The following is a 24,802-nucleotide window of genomic DNA, read 5'->3' on the forward strand; positions in this document are numbered from 1 at the left end:
ATATTTCTTTACATTTGTGCAAACTTTCCAGCCAGTATGTTGTGATAAGAAAAGATGGAGTAAAATGCCACATGTACGTAATTTGACTCCAGTTGCAGAAAAGTTTGGTAAATATGATGAAGCACATGCAATCAATGCGGGCTTCTCTCTAACAAACGCCAAGGTGCAACCTTAACCATTTCTGTGCCAGTGACTTCAGGCAGCATATACAACACTATGGGGTTTTCAGTGCCTAGCAACACTCAAAGCAAACAGAGCTGGATTAACTTACTGCTCAGGAACCAATGGGGGAAAGTGGACAGGGGCATTTTCTCTCCCTCTTTTGCTGTCAGGGCAATGGTAAAAAAAAGGGGGATGGTAGCACAGAAGGAATATGGGTTTGTGTTAAGAGTTCAATTAAACTACAGCTTGGGTACGTTATACATATACTGTATAGGCCGAATATTTCGCGAGGTTTTTATTTTCGCGAATTTCGCGAGTCAGGTGCCATTCGCGAAATTAAAGAAACGCGAAAATAATGACTCTGATCCCGATATGAATGTGATGCACACGTATACTTTCTACGTTCAGTACAGCTATACTCCATGATCGCGAATTTAACCACTCACGAAATCGTCGGGAAGTCCCGATTCGCAAAAAATTTAGACTCGCAAAATATGGTGTATACAGTAAGTCACAGAACTACATGTAACTACAAAAGTGGATTGACTTTGAAAGGTAATTGCTAAAAATGTACTGTCGGCTCACAGAGTGCCAAAAACACTTTGCAGAATGATGCTCAATGCCTGTCTGTATTACTTCTCAGCCAGATGGGTGGGAATGATCATGAAAGTAACAAAGGAGGGAGGGCGGGGTCTAACTCATCACCATGACGATATGACAGGTGGGCGTGGCATGGGGGGTTTGAAGCCGACCTTCTGGCCGTTGTCCAGCATGTTCATCTCGGCTTGGTGCCGTTGGTGCGGGGACATGAAGGGGCTGGGCTGGGGGCTGTAACGGATGCTTCCCCCTCCTCCCTGTTGTAGATAAATTTGAAAAATATAATCATATATTCGATAACAAAATCTTTGATAACAAAATCAACACAACTCACATAAAATACAATTCACGTATTCAACACAAATATCATGAGTTTGAATTTGGATTCATTTTTCCTAGTCTGTAAGGAAAAATCAAAATGCTTGCAGGCAAACAAGCACATGGTTTCAAGTCCTTCAAAAACTGGGCATTACTGTAATTGTTATGTCCCCTGCCTGTGGTCAGTACTGCTATTGCTAAAGGGCTTGAACTGAGGAACTTGGCGATTTAGTGTCTGTGACCATATCTACGAAGCCATTCAGAAAAGAAAAGAAAAGAAAAGCTCTATTTCATCATATCATCTTCATGAAGCCATTTGATTATTGTCACGAAGGCTGTGTACAGATTACATTAGTTGTAAGGGGTCTATAGGTGGCAACTTTGTACATGAGTGCGTTTGTGTGAATTCTGTATTGTAAGACTAATATAGTATACAGGGTTGTAGGTTTTTATAAGTTTTCTTTTTTATGAATCTGCAAGTAAGAATTCATGTGATTAAGCAGCATAAAAGAATGGAATACAAGCTGCTAATTTCTTTATTTTATTTGCTTCATTGTGAATAAGGTGCTGATATCTAACAAAATTGAAATAAAGAATATCATTAACTCAAAGGCTTTGCGTGTTTGTGTGTAGGTTTCCACTTACAATAACGTACTGTAAAACGAGGAATTTTTGCGTGCATTTTAATTTCGCGAATTTCGCGAGCGCCAAAATTCGCGAAATTAAAATGCACGCGAAAGCTTTTGTCTACACTACATACATTGAATGCCAGAAGCAATTCGCGAAAATTTCATGCCACGAAAAAGGCTGTCGGCTCCAATTCGCGAAAATTTCATGCCGCGAATATATCATGTTTTACAGTATCTAACAAAAGAGATCAGTTTAATAAAGTTATGAATGTACAATCCTAGAGCCTAAAGGAAGAATACTGGTAACAATCCTCCCAAAAAATATGACTTTTCATCAAATAGCATAACCATTTATTGAAACAAAGTTGATTCTGATAAAAGAATGTCAGTAACCAAGTTGATTTAATTTCATAAGTACAGTGAATGTCCTTATTGAAGTACTTGCACTTTTATAAAACAGAAATTTGGAAATGCATGGAAAATGAATGCTGGCACAATCTGGAGGCCTAATGCTTATGGGCAATTTAATGTGATGGTCATTACTTTAATAAAATCACTATAATATGGCTAGCATTTTCATCAGTCTTGTTATTCTGTCAGTATTTTGTGCACTTCATAACTTATCAATAATATTTAAGAACACTATTTTGGTGGTTATAGATATCGCTACAAATGTAGTTATTACCTGAAGTCATTTTATTTTCATTACTGTTACTTTTATTTTTGTAATCATTATAACTGTCATCGCCATTATTAGTATTCCAACTACCATTGTTAGAATTATTATCATCAATAAAGTCATCTAATTTTTATTATTCTTTTACTGATAATATCACACTCATTATCAAATGAATCTTTTTGAAACACTATAATTCCATTTGGATAATTATAATGTAACACACATGCTAAGGAAAATACATTCATTAGTGAATGGGTTCTTCCAAATGTAAATATGTTAATACATGAAAACAGATATTTTCCACAGGCACACATAATCCAAGGTTGTATACTCATCACACTTATTATGTAATTGACACCAGCATATTATTGCCTTTTGAAATTCAATTATTCTTTAAAGGAGAATTTCAAGTGAAAATATCCTCATTCCACTTGATGAATAGATTAAAATCAAACAAGCAAAACAAGTAATGTTTCCAATATTAATGATAAATCAGAAACAAATTAAAGAAATGACAGAATTTTGAATTTCCACATGTTAACCACAGACAGTGAAGCAGGTCTCCACAAATTAACCCATTGAGGATAGGCCGATTTTGCTACAACAAGCATTTCCCATAAACACCTGCCCGAGTGTACTCGGGACTTGTCCGCAACGGGTTAAGATTATGTAATCATTTGCTGGTCATGCATCATTGCATTGGCTAAATAATAGTTTCAAGCAAATACAATTGGCTCTCATCCTCTTTCCTTTTTCTTTTTAAAAGAAAGGGAAAATGATTTTAAAAGGCAAACCACAGATAAAGATTCCAAACAACACACTTTTATTTCATTTGAAAAAAAGAAGTCCATGGCAACACTGTTGCCAAAAATCAGTCGGAAAGCGCTACTTGCATTTAGACAACTTTTGCCAAATTCCCAAGGTTTGTGGGAAGGCATAAACACAGAGTTAATCTATCATGTCATTTGGGAAGGTTTGCAAGACAGATAATCTTTATGTCCTCGTCAAATTGGCAACTCTAAAGTTTACTGCATAAATACATTGGAGAAAGATTAGATGAACTGATAGGATTCCTTGATTCTGCCCTAAATCAGAGAAGCATTTTCACAAAAAAATTGCCCAACCTTAGGCAGACATAATATCAACTTTAATTCTCTATAATGTTTGGCAATATAAGTAGGCCTATAAAAAGTAATGATGTTAGCCATGCAAAAATTTGAGCACTTGGATTTTTTTTTTTTTTTTTTTTTTGGGGGGGGGGGGGGGTTGCAATAGGCGCTATATAGATTCTTCATATTATTATTGTTATCATCATTATTATTATTATAATTATCATCATCATCATCATTCTCATTATTATTATCATCAATATCATTATTATGATTGTTGTTGTCATTGTTATCACTATCATTATTATGCATAGGATTTTGATAATTCTGCAAATGAAACAAAAAGTAAGGCCTACTGTTTGACAAAAAAACTGGGCTTAAATGAAAGAAAAACAAAACTGTGATAAAGAGACACCACATTAAAACACAGAAGTGTGGTGTCTTGGACTTGATAGGTTAATGAAGCAGAAAATCTTTGGGCTGGGTTTTTTTTCACCACATATTGCAAAAAGGAAAAAAAAAATCAAGACCAAGCAACATGCAGCTGGCGATTTCTTTCCAACCTTAAGAATGAAAATTGCTTGGATAGAGAAGTCATAACCACATACCATCACACCACACCTCTGCACACCCTGGACAAATCATTGTTGCCCATATCAATGCAAAAATAAACAAACAAACAAGTATATAATTACAGGAACTAAATAGTATTGCATTTGGGGGGAAATTTACAGCCATACATAGAGCACTTCAAAGCAGGCTGGCTGATCAGTTTTCCAGCAAACTTCCACCAGAGCAAAAAACAAACCAAAACAAATCACTCTTTTCCCCAATTACCGAGAAAGAGATGAATGTTATAACCATTTGCTTCACTCTTTGATGATCCAATTCCACAGCTGCAACAACAAACCAAGAATAAAATCCGCACGAAAAGAACATATTGCAGAAAAACAAAGGGAAGAAAGAGAGATCAAGAGCTGCCCAAATAAAAATTGCAGACATTTGTGGCATGGCAAAACATGGAAAAAGGTACGATGAAAAATTAGGGTTTAAAAACTTTACCCAACAAATGTTTGTTGCATCATCTTTTTATTAAAGTATACATAAATGAATACATGAATATATTGAAAAGTACTTTATCATACGTACATCTACACACACACACACATACTCGTTGACCTATATTTACAACTGCAATGAATGCATCCTACGAGCATGAAATGAATGGAGAATGTAATGTTTTCTCATTCTTTTGGCTATATATGCATGACACCTACAAAAACACTACCTTATCTATGAAAGGTGATACCAGTCTCCTTTGAAATCACTCTCAAGATAACACAGAATGGCCAAAGGTCTCCCAGCAACGAAAACATCACTACAAAACATGCCATATCTCTCTATACATACAGTGCATGTATGTGCGGATCACTTACCCTCGAGCTCCCTGCTGAGGATGGGGCTGCCTTCCTTAACGGGGCTGATCCCATTCTGCTGCCTGGTGCCCCTGAACCTGCATAGAGCTCACCTGAAATAATAGAAGAGAATATAGTCTTCCTATTTGACTGCTAATTCCTTAATCACTGACGTTCAAATCACATCACTTTCACAAACAAAGAAATTAAATTCACAGAACTCACTTTACCTACACCTTACACAAGCAAGAAATTTAATTTATAAGTCCTCCAATACTTCATGTCAGATTTTATAAGCAAAAATTCACTTCTAACTTCTTTTAATATTCCTGTCAAATCAAAATTGTGGGCAAAATAAATGAGTATGCAGACAAGAAAAGACAATCAATAGTAATTTCCAAATGTAACAGAAGTCAATGTGAACTACTGCGATTTTGGTACAAAAGATGAACATTTATGAACTCTTATGTACAACATTCTATTTTTCCAACTCCCCTGAAAATACCTATGTCAGTAATCACACTGTCAAAATGTTAGGGGCGTAGTCTATAAAAGTACAGTTAAATTGTCCATCAGACATGAACTACAAAAAGGTAAGTTGATTACTCTCAATTTGGGACACTATCCTTTTGGTCATTCTTATCAGATATTCATTGTCTGTACATAGAACTTAGAGATAGCTGCTAGGGTCTGCAATGTACAGGACAATAACAGGAAAGGGAAAGATGGAGGGACGGACGGACAGACGGACGGACAGACAGACAGACAGACATGGTTAGAGAGTGGACCTACCAGGGACTGGGTCTGGTACTGGCTTAGAGTTCTGGGACCTGGTCTGGCGGCAGGTGCTGCTGTTGTCGTTGCCGGTGGCCAGGACCCTGGGCTGGCCCACCGCTGGGTGTGTCCCTGTCCCCGTGGTGTTGCCATGGGGATGTTTGGGCGGAGACAAGCTGGGTGGATCTTGCTTCTCTCTGTTGCGAGAATGACAAAAATCGAAAAATATAAGAGATGAATGAATATGAACGTAGGAGCTTATTTTATATAGAGTACGCTGATGCATCCTGACTGGATGATGCTGTATTTGATCTTTTACTCATGAAACTGCAAAATATTGATGAAAGCATCATTCGCTAGGTATGCATTGATTTTTCCAACCACATAGAAGTTCCTTGTGATGCCACTATTCAAGAGTTACACTATGTAGATACAGTGCACTCCCGCTTTAACGAACACAGTTATAACAACATTCTGACAATGAAATAAGAATCCTGGTCGCAAAATTATCGGTTCTATTTTTTTTATTGTTTATTTGTTCGGCTAAAACAAAATTCTATATGAAAGAAAACTGCCGATCCCGAGGACTTCCATTATAATGGGAGTCCAATGTAGTATGGATAAAAATTTATGTCATTTCTCTCTCTATCTATCAGGCTATCAATAATTCTACATTGCTGTATTTATCTATCTATCTATCTATCTACTTATCTATTTACCAACCCCCCTAAAAAAAATAACAACAACAATTATAAGTAAACATATCGTCGGTTGAGAATGATAAGGGCGTTAAGTGACCACAAAACCCATAGTGTTCGAGAAGACTTAAAGCCCTTCTCATTCTCAACAGACGATATTATATTCATGAATATTCAAAGAATTGTTTCTATCTGACTACATATACATTGGGACATTTTGACCCTCTAGAGACATCGCTGCAGCAGATGTAACCTAAAAATCAGGATAAGTTTTTGTTCTGCCACTCTCACCTCTTCAAGACTGTGGCTGGCCTTCCATCGATCTCCACCTCGAAGTCGGGATGGGGGTTGGAGGCTCCACCCTCGTACTCCTGATCTAGGATCTCGTGGCCAGCGGAGCTGTCAGTGTCGCCGTCATAGGAGCGAGCCGTCTTTGTGAAGCGGTGGGCTGCAGTGGTCCAGGCTATTGCCTGAAGAAATGATAGCAATATCTAATGCTTAGTCACATCAACTTAACCATGATGTACTGCTCAAAGGGACAATTTTATTGCGATTAATGTTACTTTTATTATCCTCATTACTATTATTGTCAAGATCATCATGATCATGATCATCCATCATCACTAACAGCATCATCATCATCCCTGCCATCTTGATCATCATTATAATCATAATTACCATCAACATCACCATTATCATCATCACTACCATCATCACTACCATCATCACTATCATCATCATCACCATTATCAAGTAATGTTGTCGATGTAATCATTATTACCATCATATTCATCATTACCATCATCATCACCATTGTTAACGTCACTACCATCATCACTATCATCATCATCATCATCATCGTAATCATCAACATTATCAACATTGCTGATATCATCATCATCACCATCATATTCATCATCACCATCATCATCACCATCACCATCATCATCATCATCATCATCATCATCACCATCATCATCATCATCATCATCATCATCATCATCAACAACAGATGCCGACCATCAACATCATTGTCCTCATCCTCATCATCACTACTAATACTACTGAAACTACTAATACTACCACTGCTCACCTGCCCATTTGGTTTACAGAGGATGGTGGTACACTCCGGTCCCGTCCCCCACTTGTGCTGCTCCTTCCACAGGAAGTCCGTTGGAGGGTTGTGGTGGGCCAGACTGGACGCGGACCAGACCTGCGGAGGGATAGGATCAGTACAAACACTCACATTGAAGAAATATCTGGAATGGCATAGCATTGTGCAGTACATGACAATTAAGCTGGCTCATTTGGCCATGTGTCTGCCCTGTACTCAGGAGGTCTAGGGTTCAAGACTCGAGAGTAAACTGATTTATGTTGCATTTTATCTTGCTGTCCCCTCTGTTTCTATAGCAACCCTTTCTGTCTGCCTTGAGACTTTAAGAACAGTCCACAAACCAGTATCAACCATGAACATATAGAGGACCATATGCAGAGAAGAAAAAAAAACACAGCAAAAGAAATAACTGTAAGTGCATGCAATAAGAAAATCAAATATTCCTTCAGGAAATATGACATCATTTTAATATGGCATGCATACTTTGACATTTCAAAATTCTCATATTCTCAATTCATCAACAAATCAAAATATCTCAATTTGCAGTTAATGGTCAATTTATATTACTCCTCAAAAGAAGATGGACTAAAAAAAAGTTTACAAAGCATGATACATTCAATATATATGAGTTCAAAGGTGACAACATGCTGTCGAAAAATCTTGAAACAAACAGTGCAGAGAAACAAAACATTGAACTATGACAGGATGAGATTGTTCTCACCGTGATGACGGAGCCAGCGCGGAATCTAGTACGGGGCGGGAAGCGGAAAACTGCCACAGGGTGACCTCCTACGTTCTGCTGGATGAGGAATCCCCCGACCTCGATGTCCTCATTCCCCGAGCTCCAAGATCTTCAGGGCACTTGTGGCGCTGGGAGAAGCACAAAACAATGAATAGAGCATACATTCAACTCTACCTTTCTTTAAAAAAAAAAAAAAATCTATAACTTTGACTTTGAAAGGGAAAAATGCAGTAGAGTACAACAAAATGAAATAAGACTAAGTTGGATCTACTTTCTTCTATTGTCTGAAAACCACAACCTAGCAAATGTTAGAATGCTTCTGCCTTTTATATTAAATTTATAACAGTTTGGACTTATAATTATCATTTAACACAGCAGTCCACGCTGTTTTCATATTACCCTCTCTTTGCCCATAAACAGAGCTCTAACATGCTATGATTATTTCAAGACCATTATATCAAAGACTCTCAAAACTTTACCATAAAGTAAGTTACACCCGAAACTGAAAAATTACAATGCAACAAACCTACTTGAAAGCCATTTCCACAAAGATGTACAGTGGAGGTTTACAAAATTTTAATTTACCAACAAGAAGTTTCAGGACATTTGTGCTCATAAGCAAAGAAAGGAATACAGCATATTTGCTGCTTGGAGACCAAAGCAAAGTTGGTGATAACAGACAAAGTTAGAAAAAAAAAAAAAAACCCCAAAAGGTTGGGTTACCTGGATGTTGCTGTGGTGTAGTCATGGGAGATTGGGGTTGGGCTGGGTGGACCTGTGCGGGCCCGCAGAATGGGCCCAATGGTCTTCCTGTGAGTCAGGTCCCCAAACATGGCATCAAAGTAATCCCTTCCTTGGCCCATGGTGGATGGAGCAGGGACAGAGGCGGGTCTTGTGTCTACAGAGAAAAAAAAGAAGGTGATAAGTCACTGACAATCTACACAGCTTGAAATCTTTCTATTTCGACCCAGCTTTGCATGTATGTATGTATGTAGGTATGTATGTATGTATGTATGTATCTACAGTATGTATGTATGTATGTATGTATGTACGTATCTATGAATGTATGTATCTATCTATCTATAATAGGCTATGTATGTATGTATGTATGTATGTATGTATGTATGTATCTATCTATCTATCTATCTTTCAGTCCATCTCTCTCTTTGCCTATGTATTTATGTTTCTTTTCATCAGCTTTCACTTGTCAAAGACAATTGTATCTATTCATTTTTTTAAATCTACACATTCATCTTTATCATCCTGTCAGATTACTGGCATATTTGTATGCAAGTATATTTTAATGTACAAATGCATGCACATGTGCATGCGTATATCTCTTTTATTTGTCAATCTATCTACCGATCTATCTATCTACCTATCTATCTGTCTGATCTATCTATCCCTTTATCATATCTACCTTTCTATGTTTGTATCTATTCATGACTCCATTGTTCAATTTTTCATCATCAAGTAATTCTTCCTTTCATCTTTTAACCCTAACTTACCTGGACTATTTAGCAAGCTTGAATTCCTGGGGGGCATTATGGCCCCCCCTTCAGATCTCGGCCGTTGATCGCGCGATCGCCGCAAAATTTTGCATGAACATAAAGCCGGATGTAATCTACAAGACTGTTCAGTTAAATTTTCAAAAAATTTGCATTTTCTATTTTAAATTAATCAATTATGCAAATATATGCAAAAAACCTCATTTTCGTCTGTAATTGGCTTATAAAAGCTTATGGAATGCTGATTTTTGGTGTAAATATTCCTAGTGACATTCCGAACATTTGTGCATAAAAAGAAATTCAGTATCAAAATTAATTTCTTACGTTTTTTATTGTTTTATCATTTTTTAATTTATTTCTGTTTTTTCGAACTTTTGTTTTTGTTGTTTTTTTCAGCAGAATTTGTCATACACATCTTTAGAAGCATAATTATACTAAAATAAATTTATTTCAGCCATTAAAATTAAAAATATGAATTTTTATATGAATTAATTGAAAAAACACAATTTGTATTGACTTTGTACACAAAATCACGTTTTTGAGCAATTTTGGGGTTGACAAAAATTTTTTGAAGGGGCGTGGCTTCGGAACGGTATGCCCGGGCGCGACAAATTTGGTCTCAAAAGTTGCGCGAGACTTGAAAGTAAAAAGTCAGCGAGCGGCGCGGTCAAAAAATTTTGCGCGGCAGAATGGTCGCGGAATTCGTCGAGGGGGGGGGGGCCATTATGGCCCCCCCCCCAGGTAAGTTAGGGTTAATCACTTTTTTACCACCTTTTTCTACCCCTTCCACTTTCATATCTTCCAAATTCAAAATACTGCAATATGTCAGCATTATGAAAAGAACAGCCCCATCATAGTATGTGTACTCTACACCTGTAATCACTTTGCACAAATAGCCTTAATTTCAAGTCTGATACAATAAAGAAAAAGAAGGATTTTTTATCCTAACAGCAAAACTGGAGTCATTTGATCTGGCCAGGTACGAAAGAAACTCACTTCTTCCTGGATAGCTTAATGCATGACCAATACAACTGATAAAATGAACATGAGTTAATTTCTAAACCCTACAAACAAAACTAGAGGCAGTTGATCTAGTTATGTGTGAGAGCAACTCACTTCTTGGACTGGTGTTTCTGCCGTAGTACGGGGAGGGGATGACCGTCGCCGGGCGTGTGATGTGAGGAGGACTCGGAAGCCGGATTGTTCTTGATGGGAGAAGCACAGGGCCTGGGATGTCCAATACTCTGACATTCAAAGGTAAAAGTACAGACACACACACATAAAGAAATTGTTTGAAGAGAGTACACTTGCTCTATTGTCATACAATGTAGCAAACGAAAAGTATTTCACTGCAACTGCTAGCCGTCATCAGGTAATGAAGAAAGAGTGCTGCGTACACATCTTTATGGTGGATACGAGGATTACCTGCAACTCTCATTTTGTGAAGATTTCATAGAGCGATGCTTGAAAATGGCTAACTGTAGTTACCATAGACAGTTTGTACAGCTACATTGCCCTATCCATAGCCCTTCTATCCCTCTACATGTATTTACCCATATACATTAATGCATTGATCAGTCAAGTAAGCAATCTATTCAAGCATCCTATCTTCCTATCTTACATCTCTTTCTATCTCTCTATCTGTCTATATATTCATATATCTATCTTATTATCTTTCTATCTAATCTATTTTTTCATCTATCTATATCTATACATGCATCTCTCTATCTACCTTATCTCTCTTTCAAAATATCCAGCTATCTTAACAAGAAATACAGAATAATAAAAATGACAAATGAATGACTCGCATCACTCACTTTCTCTCCTCTTCTAGCAGCATGCCCTTCAATGCCTCTAGCTCTGCCCTCACTGGTTGCTTGGCATCCGTTGCCTTGGTGATCTCCCGCATCTTCTCCACCAGGCAGTCCTGCATGTCACGCAGCTTGTCCTCCAGGTTGCGGATGTGCGCTCCCGTGCGGTCGCGCTCCGCGCCAAGCGTGTCCCGCAGGTTTCGGTTGGCCTGGTCAGCTGCTGTGAGCTGCGGTGGAAAAAGAAAGCAGGGTGGAATGTGATGTGAGGTGGCGACATTCACCAACTTTACATCTGCATTCCTTGCCAGCTTTTCCCAGAACCAGGGAAATTATGCCCCAGTGAGAGGATAGGTGTGAGAATAGGGGCTCAAGATGCACAAACCAGCCAAGCGACCACATGGCCGGCAGAGCTCTCCCCCCCCCCCCCCCCCCCCACACACACACACACAGACACACACTTTTTGTGGAACATACAAAGGAATACATCAGGTGTCATCACTTTGGGCCCCCCAACTTTTTTTAACCCAGAAGTACGTAAGAGGCACTAAAATGAAGTAGATAAACATCTTGAAATATGAGCGTGGTTATGTTTTTGCACTGAAGACCTTATTTTTATGCTTGTCAGCTGAAGAAACCTGGAAGTGGAAGGGGAGAGATGAGCTGAAGACCTTTTTCTGTGCTCATGAAACCGGGAAGTGGGCACCCCACTTTTGAAAATGCTCCACCGGCCCTGAACCAACCAATCAACCAATCAACAAACAAGCAAACAAACACAAAAACAACAAATTCACTCCTTCAGGCAGACAATGAATGAAGCATACCTTATTATTCAGACTGTCCACATCGTGTTGTAGTTCTTCCACACGAGCACAGAGTCTCTTGTTCTCATTATTCATACGCTCCATCTCTGAGCCATCAGCGTCAATTTTGTTCTTTAGCTGCTGGATCTATAGGAAGAAAATGGGTAAGAGCACATTGAAAGGGTTACAAAAAAGTTTCCTTGACTTGCAATGAATACAAAAAGGATAAAACACCGCAATTTTGATACCTGAGTGACAATGCATTTTTAATGTCCATATTTAAGGCAAGAAGGATCAAATCGAATTCTTGATTGCAACATTACTCGGTTTCAGACATCCCTACACTTTCTTCTCACTTTCTGTCCCATAATCTATTGTTTAGCAGTTTCTCTTCATGTGATAATCATAAATTTCTCATATTTTGGCTTGATTTATAAAATTTAAGATCAATCATACATTTTGTATTAAAAAAAAGAATCTGACACAAGTTTAAGAGACAATTCACATAGATATGGTATATCCCTCGTTTAATTGTTGTGTCTTCCAATCATGAATATTACCATTTAATGCAAGTGATTCATAAGGAAGAGCACCAGAAATAATCTAATTTTCATTGGAGCCTTATTGATATTTTTCCTCTTTTTTTTTTTTTTTTTGGGGGGGGGGGGTGGTGTAGAGATTGCACCATTCAATCACAAAGTGGGCCTATGCTGATCCTTGCCTTGGGTACAGAATTTGAACGACTTTAATATGGTTCTCTTTCTGTCTCAAATTGTTTAAAGGGATAGTTAGTATTGGTGGAGATGAGAATTTGGCATTTAACCTTTTTTAAATACCACGAAACCACTTATGAAATAGTACAGAGGATACCACGCTTGGAGGAATTCAAAGTTTATTTGGTGAAAATCGGTTTTAGTATGGCTAAGGCACTCAAAAACAAAGTAAACAAAGCAATCGTAATAGCTGGGTCTCACCTTTTATTAGGATCACTCTTTTTTTGATATCTCAGCCATTTCAAAACCAATTTTCATCAAATAAATGCTGAATTAATCTTAAAATTACATGCTCTTTCATATTTCATAAAAAATTTCTCATTATCTCACCCAAAAATTTTAGAAAGCTGAAGTTAGGTCTCAACCAAAACTGTACAATCCCTGTAATGTTTGCAAATTTCTTTCAGATTTATTGCACATACAACCAATCCTTCTCCTCTTGTCAAATTAATTAAATTCTTCTTCTTCTCCTGCTTCTTCTGGTTAAGCCTGCTTCCTTCAATAAGCTGAAGATTCTTGCAGGCTGCATTATTCACATTATAATATAATTTATTTACAGATATTTACAAAGAATTGCTAAACTAAAAGTAAGATGAAGTAGACTGAGGCTTCTGCAGCATATTTCTCAAGGGCTTGATGGTTTGATTTAAGAAATGTCAGGGACACTCAAATTAAGTCACAAAAGAACATCAAAGTTATGGATGCTCATGCTGTTATTTTGTTATCATTGTTATATTGAAATACATGCATGACAGACATTATTAGAGGGTTTTTTTTCTATATCTTATTTTTCATAACACCCTTGCACCTAAATTCTTATCATTATCATTATTATTAGTGGTAGCAGTCTTGCTAATACTGTTATCAGAGTGTTATACTTCATCAAAGTTTTGATTTACTATTATCAATTTCATATGTCTTCACATATATTGAACAAACAGTATTGTTATATCTATGTGAAAATGTTAAACAACTTATCATTTGCAAAATTCATTGAACAACATTTCTGAAAAAGATGATTGAAACATGATTTCAGAGAAAATCGAATACCCTCTCACTATCTGCACTTTCATGCCTTTTGAGCACTCAGAGTGGTTACAAAAGGCATTACAAATACTCACTATTATTATTATCATCATCTCATTAATATAGACTTTGTTATTGTTGTCAATAAATTCATCTACAATCACAGGCTGAGTTACTGGTGGACACTTTATGAGCTTCACAAACCACTGGCAGAGTGTTAGTTTTTATTTGAAAGTCTATGGAAGAGCAACATACAAAATTTTACCTTCTTTTTGCGAGTCTGGTTATGTGAATTATGAGCGAGATAAAAATGGGAATAAGTCTAGTCAAATCAGACCATGAACGTCCTATTGTATAAAAATGAAGGACTCATTATTTCTATAATTCAGGCTGAACTGTGTTTGATAGTCGCAAAGACAATATCTTTCCTCTCTGCCTTTAAAACATCAACAGCTTAATATATTAATTTGCTCATTTCCATTGCTTTCAACCATTGCATTTTTCACGTCAAATTTCATTTCTTTAACTTCTATGGTTTGACCCATCAAGTCCAAGAAGAGTTTTGCTGCAGAATTGATCATCTGTCACCATCAAATTGGCAACTCTGAATTTCACTGCATACACGTGTAGCTGACATTGAAAATACAAGATAGATGGAGAGTTATATTCATTGAATCTGGACAAATTAAACAAGAAAATATAAATACTTGCCAAGTTGAAAGAGGAACATAACCTTTATTCTTCTAAAATATGGTGGCAATTGAAGGCTCCATTATAAATCTAGCAATTACATATTTTTTGGGTTTTTTTTAATCTAGCAAAGATACATCAGTTACATATGAATAGCAAATTACCCAGTTAAGAAATATTATTTTAAATCTACCTTATGAATATAAAGAATACAATAAGTTATGATAACACATACAACATCAAACAACAGATGCATTACTAGAGATGGGATGTTATGTGTTACTTCATATTTGACATGAGGACTCCAGAAAAGTTGCCTAACGCAAACATTTTCTTTTTCATTTTTCTCTCCCACAACCTCAGCCAACTTGAAGTTGGTTTCATATTGTTGATGCCTGGAATGGTTTTAACTCTTTTATGTTTACCTTACCTTGGGCTGCCAAAAATAAATGAATAAACAAAGAAAATAAAATAAATATGTATATATATGAATAAAAGGGAAAAAATATAGCTACAAACGGCAGCTTTTGGACTGTAAAATGTCAAAATTTTCAAGCTCGCTCGCTTCGCTCGCTCGCATCCAGCAGTTGAGCCCGATGCGCCTCCCCCTTAATTTCTAAAGCGAAAAACATAGCTACGACGGCAGTTGTTGGACTCTAGAATGTCAAAATTTTCAAGCTCGCTCGCATTGAATCGTTATGCCATTCTCCTAATGTTGCTGACAGTAATTGCCAGTAGTTGCGCCCGATGCCCCCACCCCTTAATTTCCAAAGCGAAAGATAAATATAGCTGCAAACGGGAGTTTTTGGACTGTAACATGTCAAAATTTTCAAGCTCGCTCGCTTCGCTCGCTCGCATTGAATCGTTATGCCACTCTCCTAACATTACTGCCAGTAATTGCCAGCAGTTACGCCCGATGCCCCCCCCCCTTAATTTCCAAAGCGAAAGATATAGCTACAAACGGGAGTTTTTGGACTGTAAAATGTCAAAATTCTCAAGCTCGCTCGCTTTGCTCGCTCGCATTGAATCGTTATGCCATTCTCCTAATGTTCCTGCCAGTAATTGCCAGCATTTGCGCCCGATGCGCCGCCCCATTAATTTCCAAAGTGAAAGATATACTGTAGCTACAAACCCCTTTTTGGGACTGTAGAATGTCAAAATTTTCAAGCTTGCTCGCTTCGCTCGCTCGCATTGAATCGTTATGCCATTCTCCTAATGTTGCTGCCAATAATTGCCAGCAGTTGCGCCCGATGCGCTCCCATTTATTTCCAAAACAAAATATATAGCTACAAAACTCCAGTTTTGGAACTGCAGAATATCAAAAATTTCAAGCTCGCTCGCTTCACTCGCTCGCATTTTATTGTTATGCCATTCACGTTGCTGACAGTATATAATTTGTCGATCGTTTCACACCGTCATTCCATAATCCATGTAAGGAAAACTTACAATGTTCCTCAATGACTGCGTTGTTGAATGTATCACATTCCGTAATGTATTGTAGTCCCATTATTGCTCACGCACACACGCCCAAGCATACAGACCGTCAAAATTACTTTATGGTTCCCCCCATGTTTCGACCCACCGTACGCCACTTTACATATATATATATATATATATATATATATATATATATATATATATATATATAATAGATGTGTGTGCGTGTGCGTGTGTGTGTGTGTGTATGTGTATATTGTGTAACATATGCATGGTCTAATCTTGAGCCCCCTCCAATGTTTGCCCCCCCCCCCAATCCAAAACTGCTTCCGGCGCGCCTGTTTTAAACTGTTATTTGATCTTATTCTAATAAGACGTAATATCATGGACTGCTTTTTATGTTCTCCATTACGTTAGTAGATGCCAGGAAAACATCACTTACGGGGTTCAAACAGCTAAAAAAAAAAAAAAAAAAAAAAATCGGCGCGACGCTATAAGGAGTGGTGCAAACCTAAAATATCATAAAAGTGACATGCCAAGTTTCAAACCTTCCCATTTTCTATGAAAAAGGGCAAAACAGATTGTAATGATTTATATGAAAGATTGTCTCTTCTTATTGTATCTACTTTAGTAGGATGGTTTCAGAAGGCTTTGATATCGCAGGACTATTTGGATATAATTTTTTTTTAAATAAAACACAACGAAGTTAATTATGTCTGTAATCCTCACTGATATTATCAATATTTTGCTTTGGTCTGTTTGACATATGGTGTGGGAAAGGAAATTTTTTTGTTCTATTTACATCATAATCATATTTCCCCAAAAGTAACACACCACAACACAAAAACATGGCTCTACCATAAAGCTGATATTTTCATGCAAATAACTGTTAAGATGCAAGTTCAATAATGAGTAAAAATACTGCCGCCTGACCTTGATCACATTAAGTTTACAGATGGACAGGCCTCAGTGCACTTATGTTAGCCTCTGTGTCAAGTAGCAAAAACATTCATGAAAATATCTGTAAGTGAAGATAACAGGTTTTATATTAACCTATTGAGGACGAGTCCCGGGTATACTCAGGCAGGTGTCTATGGGAAATGCTTGTTGTGGCAAAATCAGTCCGTTCTCAGTGGGTTAATGAAAAACTGAGTCTATCCATTATACTCTACAAGAACTTACATTCTGATGGTATGTAGCTTCAGACTCCTCCTTGAATCGCTGAAGTTCCGCCGCAGCAGCCGCCCGGACATTGGCCAAGACTTCTTGCAGTGTGTTGTCAGGCTTGCTTAGTTCCCTGACCTTTGACTCCAGTTGGAGGATTCGATTAGCCTCGTCCTCCAGCCTGTTCCTCCATTCAATGGTTTGCTGATAAGACAACAGCGAATGCAGACATGGAAGGAAAGAAACCCAAATATGATAAGAAAACATCCAATGCATTTGTTTTTAGAAAAGACAAAAGCATACAAACCTTTAATACTTCTGCCACGGTATAAAAGTGTTAAGCATAATGCTATTACTGGCTGAATATCTTCAAAATAATGATAAATCAGATATATATAAATTTTTGAAGACTGGACATGTCTGTCTTTCAAACAATCAATCAAACAAACAAACAGCAAACAAACATTATGAATTTAAAGATTTTGTGTACAAGAACATCATCAGCACACTTATTTCCAAACTCACATTGACTGTTCAAGAACTGCTTTGTGAAAATTAGCAAAACTTCACAATTTTCCTTTAAAGGCGAATTTGCCGCAAAGTGTAAATAAAGCCATGACTCACAACTTTTAAACATATGCTCTGTGCTGTTTCAGGTTGATTACATATAGAAACAGTAGGCCTATAATCTTGTGATGAAGGGGGACAAAAATAGTTTCGAGCAATTGGATTTACATACCTCTCTGTGCATTTGCTCCTGAAAGTCCAATTTCTTCTGCATTCCATTACGAGCATCCTGTGCTTCTTGCCTTGCCACCATTTCTCGGTCAAGCCTGAGGAAAAAATGTCAGAAATCACTATAATAAGATTCTGGTATCTTTGACATAAGTTTGCAGACTACACTTTGGCTAGCCCATTACTTTGAGGTAAGCAAGGTCATAGTCATACACAAAGAGTCAAAAAAGTTAAAGGGACTGTACAGTACTGGATGAGGTGGGGATTCATGTTTTGAACATTCTTAAGTGAGATAATGAGAAACCTCTTATGAAATATGAAAGAGCATGTAATTTTAAGAAGGATTCAACGTTTATGTGATGAAAATGGTTTTCAAATGGCTGAAATATCAAAAAAGTGATAATAATAAAAGGCGACAGGCCACAACTTTATTAGCATCTCTTTGTTTCACATTGTTTTTGGATATCTCAGCCATTTCAAAACCGATTTTCATCAAATAAACTTTTGATACCCCTTAGAATTGCATGCTCTTTGCCATCCCATAGAGTGGTTTCTGAATATCTCGCAAAACGTTAAAAGCTAAATCCTCACCTCGACCAGAACTGTACACACCCTTTAAAGCTGAACTACAGTACAGGTATATCATTGGCAGAAAAATCCATCTGGTAGTATAACTGCTAGATGGGTCTACCAGAAGATTTGTTTGATTGATATCATGTACAAAGTTTCACCAGTTTCTGCTGAGTTATGAATGTATAAACCATCCATAATAATTACATCTTTTACAAGTGTATGTCATATTGGACTCCAATGAATGAAAAACAAAACAACAACAACAACAACAACAAAAAACATTGCATGAGCCCAGACCAAAAAAAAAAAAAAAATTCAAGGATAGGCGAGAGCAATCAGCATCTCATATCCCTCTACAGTGAGGGTACAGAATATTTCAACTCACATATTGAATGATATAAAATAACCATTTATCAATTTTTTCCACTTCTTCAGTGTTCAGTTATTATGCAAATTAAGAATGCTGAGCTGTTGGAAGCTGCCAATAGTAATCAAAATAATATATGTGAAGTACAACTAGTACAATAGAGCTTTCAAGTGGATTAACAGCAAATCGTGCTGTGAATCTGTAGATTTTAACCCATTGAGGATGAGCTGATATTGCTAAAACATGAATTTCCCATGGGACTCAACTTCCAGTTGAAGGTAAAGCATCTTATCGACTATGCCTCAGTGCCCCAGTATTATGAGCAAAAATGTGTTCCATTTGGTAGGAGATCGAAACTCACCCCCTCTGCGAGTCATCGCATTTCCGCTGCAGCACTCCGACATCATCCTCCAAGTCCCTGACCCTGCGGGCGAGCTCTTCCCCCTTCGCCTTGGCCTGCTGGAAGTCCATGTCCTTCTGGGCACACAACCTCTGCAGGGTATCCATCTCGCCTTCCAAAGCTTTGTTTCGATGATTCTTGATGCTCAACCTGATCGGGTACAAAGCAGCATGAGAACTCATAGTTCAGTCTCCTACCTTCTGTGTAAACTCAGGGCTCAAAATTAGAGGTGGCCCAGGGCAACTAAAAATTGATGTCGCGCCACGAAACTTCCCGAACGATATCTATTGGTGGTCCATTCAAAGATTCAAAAATATGTTAACGTTTTCTGGCCACTACACATCTGATTTGGGCCACCAAAATGTCAGATTTACAATTTCCAATGGCCTAAACGGGACAACATGTAAAATTTTAGTGCCAACAGAGTTTGCTAAAATACTGTCTATGTTGCATATTTTGCAAATATGATTATATTATAATCTGAGACTTGTATGATGGGGTCTGTTAAAAATAATGTTCATCTTTAGGATCTCTGTTAATGTGTCTTTAGAAAAACAGGATGTATTTAATAAATGAAATATCTATATTCTGTCCTGTGTGTTAACACTACTTTTAAGTTCTGCTTATACACAGCTCTCAACAACCCACTCCAGCCTACATGTACACACCCTTGGTATGCTACATCGTGTGGTGTGAGATTCATCATAAAAGTTTCTGATACCATGTTGGTAACACAAGTAGATTCAAGTGTCTGTTTAAACCTGCAAATTTTCCCCCATTATGGAATGTTCAATGCTTAAAAAAGTGAAAAAAAAAGATGTATCAAAACAACACACATGTCCGATGTGGAATTAGTTGGCAATACTGTACATGATATAATATACATGTGCAACTTCACATACAAATGTGGGAAAATAACGGCACTCCCTAATGTATTCATGTCAATTATAGACATAGTCAAAATCCAGGTCTTCACCTGTTTTTTCTTCTAACAATTACATTGTATTTACCTACTCCGAAGTTAAATTTCCACATGAGACACAGAAGAAAACAGTACACTAGGCATAAGATATTGATTCTATTGTTCTTTTTTTTCTGGGGGGGGGGTGGTGGGGTGGAGAGAGGGGACACATAGGTGGGTTTTGCATATTTGAAACTAACATAACAAAATTGTTTGCAGTCAAACACAAATAAATGCAAAATTTTAAACAGATTATTCATAAATATAAATGCATGTAAAAGCATTTTGGAATGCACAGGGCACTCGGGTCATAGGAAACATGGTTATATACACACATACATGTATATTCATATATATACAATAAAGTAAAAATCAAGGTCCCAAAAAAGTCTGTTGGGGTAAGTATTCCGTTTGATCAAAATGAAATGTCAAAACACCAACAGAAAACTGCCAGCCCTGAGGATTTTATCATAACCAAGTCACCTGTAGAAACAAGAGGCCAGACAGAATTCAAAGGCAGACACGCATACCTGTCTTGCAGATCTGATGCCAGGAGAGCGTTGCGCTGTGACAGCGTCTCCGAATTATTTTTAAGTGTGGTAGTGTCTTCCAGCTGTCTGCGTAGGCTGTTTAGTTCCATGTCATAAAGGCTCTTGAGAGAGGCCACCTCATCTTCCAAACATCGGATGGAGTTGAATAAGGCTGACGAATCCACCTGGTCACGGAAAAATAGTCAATGTAAGATGCTCATTATATCAAACTATCACAGTATGAGAAGACATATTCCTGTCTACCCTCCTACGCACTATAATCAATGATACAGTTTCTCAAAAGACTGCAAATTCCATATCATGAATTTCATGATCATGACTTAAAATTTCACCACAAAATGTGCTAACTCTATTTTTGTACGGTAAGATGATTGTGATACAGCTGCTAGAAATGACTAAGATGATTTATAAGAAAATACTGAGTATGGATAATTTTTGTGATTACTTCAAGAATATTCCTTGTTATGTGAATTATGGAAAAGGTTTTATTTCACTCTAAGCGATTTTTTTTTTTACTCTTCTTGTCAGTGCATGAGTTGTGAACTTCACATTTATTTAAACAAAACAAATGCAAATGAATATTGCCCATGATTTCTTATATAATATGTGTAGAAAGTTCAGCAATTTAGAATGAAATACATCATTGTACATCACAAGTCTAAGATTTCAAGTCAGCTCACAAATAGTCAATCTACAAATATATTTGTAAACCAAAAGAACAAGCTTTGTTTTTAAGTTTCTGAATGTGTGTATACAATAGAGCAAATGGTACTACCACATTATCTTTTTTCTCGTATCCGGGCAATTACCCCCAGAGGGCAATTACCCCCCGGCTAATTACTGGTTAGTGGTAGGTTTGAGTAAAGATTAGGGTTAGGGTTAGGTTTAGGGTTAGGAGTTTGGGTTAGGGTTAGGATTATGTTTAGGATTAGGATTAGGATTAGGGCCAGGGGAAGGGTACGGGGTAATTATTGCCCTCCGGTAGACCCCTTTTTTTCTGTGCAAAAGTTTTAGAGAGAGTTACCTTATTTGCCTGTTCTCTGATCTTCTTAACTTTTCCGAGGTAGTTCTGCATCCGGTCGTTGAGCTCCGCTAGCTCCGCCTTCTCCTGTTGCCGAGACATCGGCACAGGAGGGTATATAACTGCACTCATGTTGATTGTTCCAAACTCCCACTGTCTCTCTTTGAAAATCTTGTTTCCTGTCAAAATATTTCAATGAAAGAAAGCATTGCTGGTTATCACACTCTCAAGTGCATACCTTACCACTTTTTACACGTACAGTACATAATGATATATTCAACAGATCACGTACAAATGAAGAGCTTGTTTGCAAAGACCGATAAGTCCATTTTTGAAGATTTTGAAGTACGGGACGTCTCTGTCAGAAAGCACAAAATAATACCTTTTAAATGATATATTGGTCACGACATATAAAGGCACATTTTTGAAGTTATGTTCAAAAGAAGCAAAAATTTTCTTATTATTCTCTTATTTTTCTTGTCCTTTAATCGCAAATATCTCCATTTGACAAATATGGACTTATAGGTTTTTGCAAACAAACTCTCCAAATAAAGATCAGTCTGCTATTGCCCATTTAACCCCGCCCCTCTTTAAAAGAAAGAAAAATACAGATTCTAAGAGAATACAGCGGAATGCTTATTTTTGTACATTTAAATAGATGAAGGCATACACACATGCAACTGAAAAGGTTTTAAAAAAATTATACATTGTATGAGAAAGAAAAATAATTTACATTCATTATGAAAATCTAGAGTAAAAAGAATACAACTCTTACACTGTATACCATTATGGATCGGTATTTATTGATATTACATGACATACAAGTGTATACATGTCCATATATACCCAATATATACAACATATCAATTGGATTATATACCCTTACGTGTATATTCAGAATACCAGACATGTGTCATGACATGATGTGTCTGTGATGTTTAAGCCTAACTCTTTTATAATTAAAGCGACTTAAACACATAAAGTTTGGGTGCCTTCAGCAGTTTACAATACTCAGCAGAACTACCAATGTATTGTATGTTATTCAGGTCTACTTGATATGACCGCTTATTGTCAGATTGTCTACATGTACACATGTAATGCAAGGGCTTGTACGCAGTAGCTACGTGTAGTAATAGTATAGGCAGTCGCAGTCAGCTCAGTCTAAATTATCAAAATTTGGAAATGAACACAAACACTTGTATGGTTGTCCATGTGGGGTCGACACATTTATTGGCATTTATTGGGACTAAAGCTGAGGATATTGGTATATATATCAAGAGCCTATATTGACGGTAATACGTTTATGCGTATGCTGTGAGTATACTATAAGCATATTCTTCGAGTCGGCGACTAGCGACTGAACACAAACACTAGCTACACATTCACACATAATTGTTAACAACGATAGAAACTATACGTACCGAGTGTATCTCACTTTCAAGCTATTTAGATTTTAGATTGGTTCCGCTGCATAATAAGCACAGAAATCCAGCAGTATCAGTAAAATAAGAGTCTGTCTCAACGTGAAATATTGCAAATAATCGAGTAAATCCCTTCTTACCATTCAGTCGACTTATCGCTCCATACACAGTCCGTAGTCCGTGTGTATTTCACTCTCGGCTGCACCGCACGCTGGATTAGACGGATCGTGTCCCGTAGCTAAGGCTCCTATTGTCGGGTTTCCAAGGAAGGCGATCGGCGAACGTAAACATAATTGATTGACCTCTCGTCAGGCAAGCAGGTGCATGACCCGGAAGTACAACTCGCGAGGAAACTGTACATCATGAATGGAGCGGCTGGCGCTCGCCAGGGAGGTGAGACAAAATTTCCTCTCACCTCCCTGCGCTCGCTGAGCAGCGCTCCCCCTCCCCGCTCGCTCGGGAATCATTCATATTACTTCATTCAAAGTTTACCAAGAACACGATTGATCAGCACCCACTCCCCTTAAAAAAAACAACAACAAACAAACAAAAACAAAACAAAACAAACAAAAACAAAACAAAACAAACAAACAAACCAACCAACCAAACAAACACACACACACAAAAAACAAACAAATAGATATTACATCTTAGAGGAGAAATAAATTTGTCCTGATAAAAAGTAAAATACTTTCTGATAACTTCTCGCGACCTGTTAAAGAAAATGAAACAATACATTCATTACTTATTAACCTGCAGCACATTTGACATTATTGACATTATGAACAATTAAACCTCCTGCATTGATTTTTTTTTTCAAATTGGAACTAACTAGAAAGAGCGATTGCATTCAAATCTACAAAAATGAATGCCAAAAGACAGTATTCAGCTTCCACTCCGTCCACTGCATGGGAACAGGCTATAGGGAAATGTCGATGCAAGGCATTAAAGAATCCCAACGATGGTGGAGCTGTTTCAAATTGACACCGCCGAAGAAGTTAGGATTGCCAGGAGTCACGATACTTCAAGGGACAAGACGGTGAAGGTATAAGGTGGTTGTTGCATTGGCTGCGGCTCTTTATAAAATACAAATATATCCCTTTATGCAGATGATACTGCCGTCTTTTCCTCAGGGTTTGGCGTGAAATCAGTGCAAAAACAGCTTCAAACAGATATACATGTGTTAAGTCAATGGTTTATGGAAAATAGAATGGTGGTTAATACAAACAAAACAAAAGTAATGTTATTTAAATCCCGAAAGAAAAAGAGTTTCTCTGAGTTAGAAATTACCATGAACGAGACAAGACTTGAGAATGTTACAAAGTTT

The 24,802-nt window shown here is 37.4% G+C and overlaps 1 pseudogene; it reads right to left on the reverse strand.

The window, feature by feature from the left end:
• Window positions 1–418: 418 nt before the first annotated feature.
• Window positions 419–23,650, reverse strand: LOC139741321 (prelamin-A/C-like; annotated as a pseudogene).
• Between the last annotated feature and the right edge of the window lie 1,152 nt (window positions 23,651–24,802).

Source organism: Diadema antillarum, unplaced genomic scaffold (assembly GCF_040938485.1).
Source record: "Diadema antillarum isolate AM-2024a unplaced genomic scaffold, OU_Dant_1.0 seq00000920_RagTag, whole genome shotgun sequence".
NCBI classification, from domain to species: domain Eukaryota; kingdom Metazoa; phylum Echinodermata; class Echinoidea; order Diadematoida; family Diadematidae; genus Diadema; species Diadema antillarum.